Source organism: Epinephelus moara, chromosome 7, assembly GCF_006386435.1.
Source record: "Epinephelus moara isolate mb chromosome 7, YSFRI_EMoa_1.0, whole genome shotgun sequence".
Lineage (NCBI taxonomy): Eukaryota > Metazoa > Chordata > Actinopteri > Perciformes > Serranidae > Epinephelus > Epinephelus moara.
This window is the reverse complement of record NC_065512.1, coordinates 9,213,325-9,218,978: the sequence shown is the minus strand read 5'-3', so window position 1 is coordinate 9,218,978 and position 5,654 is coordinate 9,213,325.

The window sequence follows — 5,654 nt, the reverse complement described above, 5'->3', positions numbered from 1 at the left end:
CGGCAGTCGGCCCAGTGAAGTTATTTTTTCTCAAACTCCAGCTGCTGTGCTTTCATTAACAGTTGACTAATAAAACTCTCCACAGTATGAACAGTGGTTACATGAGCCTCAAAACCAGACACAACTCAGCCCTGAGCAGAGTGACCGTCCTCTATTGACCAATCAGACTGCAGTGTTCACAGCTCCACCTTTTTAGTACCAGATCTGTGTGCTAGGTACCCCAACAGAGGGGGGACCAAACATGGGGATGGTACGGAACGGTTCCATTGGTGCCATCCACAACTTTTCACAGTGGCAACGGAAAAAAGCGTACCCAACTGAACTGTACCGTACTGCTTGGTGGAAACTTGTGATCAAAGGGGGTTTAATTACAGTAGAGAAGCGACTGTGTATAAAAATATATTCCTTTCCTTTTGTGGAAATTATGCAAATACGAATGTAGTTGTTAAACTTACAGGTCATATAGTTCATTAATCCCCAACTGTGGCGGCTTCCACAACAAAGAACAGAGAAACTCGGATTTCAACACACACATTGAGAGCGTGACATCATTCTCTGCTCAGGACGCCATTACTCCACCATATCTTCACATAGAAAATAGCTGTTTGCCGCTCTGAATATTCTGAATGTCGTATACAGAACAATTGAGGAAGAGAAAATTTGATTGCATTAGTTGTGCGGCATATATCTCACAAATGGTCCCATACACACACTGCATGTTTTGGGATCTTCTGCTAATTAATGTGCGTGATACAAGCTTGCAGGATACATTTGCAATTGGTTCATGATAAGTCTGCAGAGGACGATAATGTGAATAGAAATTTCCTTCGTTATCTTGTGACTGGTACAAATGGTTGCATAGCAAATGTAATTTCCAAGCCATTTCCTTATCTCTGCCTTGCATTCCCTTACAAAAGCATTGTTTCTCATACTTGTGGAGCAATAAGATCATGAGATGAATGACAACTATCCCTTTGTTTCATCTTACAATTGTGGCAGTTTTTTTTTGCCATTCACAATTCTCTTTCCTGGAGCATTTTCAGCAAGGATATTCTCAAGGAGTTGCAAGTGATGGACATGAGTAGGTGCCCTTTGCATCAGCTCAAAGAACAAAGCAGTGAAAGGGAGCAGTGAGTTTCCTGATTGACAAGCTACAGCCGAGCCCTCTGTGGGGTTGTTAATCTTCCCCTGCGAGTGCAGGAATTATCTTGCTGGACCTACTGCCCTTTCACTAAGAATAAGAAGTCAAGTTTGGGAATTAGACAGCGCAAGGACGTGCTTCATCATGTATAAGCCACACAGAGGAAGAATTTTAGGTGAAATTTGATTCGTCTATGTAACAAAGTTGGGTTGAATTTGCCTACAGTTTAATTCAATCTAGATTCAAGCCAAACTCTAACAATGGAATTAGATAAAAGGGGAAGGGATAATAGCTTCCTGAGGGAGATTGGGGTGAAAGTAAAGGTCGTCAAGCAAACGAGAAACCCAGCCTGAGGTGAACTGGCGAACTAAATGGGTTAAACAGAGACTGGAACAGTTATGAAAATTGTAACACCATGTTTTGGATTAAAGGCTCTAGGGTTGCACCCTGATAGTCGACCAAACGTTCGTCAACCAGAAAAGTCATGAGTTGGCAACATTTCATTGGTTGCTTAATCACAAAAAAACCCCAAAAAACATGAGTTAATAACATGTCGGGCAGGAAATCCAAAGTGTGGGATCATTTTGAGAAGGTGAAGGACGAACCCAAGGTGATATGTAAACTCATCTTCATTGGTCGACTACAAACATGACGTATCATCTGAAACATGGAAGTAGCTACATGCCCATTAGCCCACAGCGTCATTAACAGGCGGCTCGCTCAGTGTGTGACGTGCACTTGTAGATAAAATATAGGCCTATATTAATGAAGGTTCATTAGTACGGTTTTGTATTTCTCTGTAATGTAGCACAGTGTTAACAATGTTACTGATACTATTCTTTCTCACACCTTCGACTCAAACCACCAAAATACATCATTTAATAATTAAATTGATATCATAAACATGCAGGAGACTAGTCAACTAACGACCCTAAATGAGGACTATTGGTCGACAAGAAAAATTCTTAGTCAGGGACAGCCCTAAAAGGTTCTGTTATGTTACTTTTTACCTGTATTAATCGTTTTTTATTGCCAATGGATGAATGGATTTCAACACTTCAAAACTGAGACATTCCCTGACTTTCTCGGTTGCCTCTGACAGCTGGACTGATTTCTTAGTAAAGTACCCAGGATGAATGTTTCAGGAAGATATAAAGGATGTATGTGTGTTCCCAAGTGCCTTATCTCTCTTCAACACTACAGTGCTAACACTAGCTCATGTTAGGGTGACCTCCAGCCCATGTATTAGAGTGTGCACCCCATACAGGCTGAGTCCTTTGCAGCAGCTCAGGTTAGATTCTGACCCATGGCCCTTTGCTATCTCTTTCCCATCTTCTCTGTCAAACTTTGGCTGTTATATCAATAAACATCAAAAACATCAAAAACAAACGATTGGCATCCACTACAACACAGAGTACACACATGCTGCGTTTCCTGACTGAAGGTTTTGACAGCAATCTGTCATGTCTGCTAGAGTAATATTATCTTTAAAAGTACAAAAGTAACAAGTGCATGATTGAGTGTCTCTGAGTCAGTTTATCAAAGAAAGCTTTTGATTTTTGGATTTTCTGAGATGGAAAATGGCAACCTTAATTCTGTTGATATAATTCTTAAAACAGAGTTCACAATTCCAGGTTACTCCCATGCTTTTAATGCGGTCAGGTATTTTAGTTATCTGAACTCTCTGGGCTTTAGCTCACACAACCAAAACTCAGTTTTCTCCCTGTTTGCTGCCATTCAGTTGTCAGTTTTTTTCCAAGCAGCTGACTAGGGAGTTTATGGGATGGAAGTCATCACTGGATTGTGAGATGAGAAGCTGAATGTCATCAGCGTAATTATGGTAGCTGACAATACATTCACTGATAATGGAGCCAAAGGGAAGCATATATATATCCTTTTACAATGGTTCCAATGATATTCCTATGAAAATGCACATACAACGGTTTGTATGGTAAAGACTTTGCCCCCCCAACAATGACATTATGTACTCAACATAACGTTTTGTACTTAGGTTAGTTATATAGGTTAAGTTTAGGCAAGTAAAGTTACTTTGGTTAGGTCAAGGGTTGGGAACCTGGACTACCCAAAGAGCCATTTTTGGACCAAAACAAACAAACAAACAAACAAACAAACAAACAAACAAACAAAACAAGAACAAATCTGTGTGGAGCAGCAAAACATGTTTGAGCCTTATAATTAGGTAGCACAGCCTTTCAAGTTTTCAGTGCTAATAGGTCTAAATGACCATTCATTTATATGTTTTACCACAAGGTAACCCCTCTGCAGTGGGCTATTTGTTGATATTTGGTAATTTAACTTTGCAGCTTTGGCGGCAAAAGCCAACAAAATCTGTCCATGAATTATAAATTCTTTATTTTTCTTCAAGACTTTTACTTTTTTGGATTTGGACTTCATAACTAGGCTAGCTAGGGTGACTCGAGACCAGCCACTGCTACAGAGGTTCGGCAAAATGTAGAGAAAAAAGCGCCAGGTCGTAGACGTGTGATGCACGTTTTAGTTGATGAAATTTTTAAACATTGTTCTTACTTGGCATATAGGCTGCACATTTTTACAGCTGGAGAATGTAAGAATTAGTTAAGGCCTATGACACTGATAAATTCCAATTCAAATGTTAAATTGTTATTCATTTACTATAGTTTTTTGTCAAAACCATAGAAAGCAGCTGAAGAGGGGCAAAAGAGTTGCGTGTGGCACTGGAGCCACAGGTTGCCTACTCCTGGGTAAGGTTTAGGAAAAGAAACATGGTGACAAGGTACCTTTAAACTACACAAAATACTGGCTCATGATTACGAGGGTAATGTACTATTGTGGTGGATTACTTTTCTTAGGTATATGTGCGAACAGTCAACAAGAACAGCCTGGTAGGTTAAACAGAAGAGGACCCAGGATTAAACCCTGTGGGACCCCACACATTAATTCATGACTGTTAAGGTGGAAGTTCCCAAGTGTGACATTACAATTATGCATTAAGTTGATGTAACTGTATCAATCTCAATCTCATCTATGCCATTTTTCTGTTCCTGTTGTTTTAGCTTTTCTTCTTGGCAATTGTGTGTGCATTCATGAGAGTGCCATCCTCAACCAGGATGTGGAGGCAATGGTTAAAAATAAAAGCAAACAAGAAACCAAAGAAACAAATAACTGAATGATAAAAAGGCATTTCACTTGATTAGTAAGGGAATATATGATGCTACCTCACACATGTGCACGGATAACAGGTAAAAAAAAAATGGGTGTGCCAAAACAATCTATTCAAGGTAAACCCAAGCTGAGCTCACTGTTACTATTTGCATTTAGGTTGTCACTGATTTCTGACTTGAATTATACCAACTGTCAGATGCAAACAATAAGGTTTTTTTTTACGGCAGATATTTTGACATGTCACAGTAGGACAAGTGCAGGTGTAAAAAAATAAAATTAATGATGGCTGAATTCCATTAGACTGCCTCAGTTTCATGATACTGTGCATGCTGGTTTACTGTCACACTGTCATGGCTTACTGGGACACTTGAATAGTATGGAGACATTGTAAATAGTAACAACTGTGTTTTTCCTAAGACTGCGGTGAAAAAACTGTGGTTGAGGGGGAACTGTAGGCTACATAATGAACCAGGGTCTTCTGCCATTAATGGAATTATGTTCTATTAAAATGGGAATAAGAAATGAGTTGAAGGAATCTCACTCGCTTCAGCCCCTCCACAAGTGGAGGTCGATGCTCACATAAAGGACGACAAACAGTTCAATGGGCCACTTCACAAAGAATGCGCCCAAAGAAAATAACTGAAGCACACGATTCAATTAAATGTTTAATAAGGTGCAAAAGGACTAATGTTGTGATGCGCACTGCCTGTTCAAAGTCATGGTACAGACTGAAAAAAATTTAATAATCTCATTCATACAAAGAACTGTTTCTCATGGGATAATCAGGATGGTAGGTACTCAACCCATAAACCAATACAATGACAGCACTCACTAAAAAAAGAGGTGTGACACTGTGAAAAACAATCGAATATACACTCATCGACCACTTTATTATTAGGTACACCTGTTCAACTGCTCGTTAAGGCAAATAGCTAATCAGCCACTCAGACAGTCACGCAGCAGCAACTCAATGCATTTAGGCATGTAGACACGGTCAAGACGACCTGCTGAAGTTCAAACTGAGCATCAGAATGAGGAAGAAAGGTGATTTAAGTGACTTTGAACGTGGCATGGTTGTTGGTGCCAGATGGGCTGGTCTGAGTATTACAGAACCTGCTGATCTACTGGGATTTTCACACACAGCCGTCTCTAGGGTTTACAGAGGATGGCCCAAAAAAGAGAAAATATCCAGTGAGCCAAAATGCCTTGTTGATGCCAGAGGTCAGAGGAGAATGGCCAGACTGGTTCAAGATGATAGAAAGGCAACAGTAACTCAAATAACCACTGGTTACAACCAAGGTCTGCAGAAGACCATCTCTGAACCAACAACACGTCCAACCTTGAAGCAGAT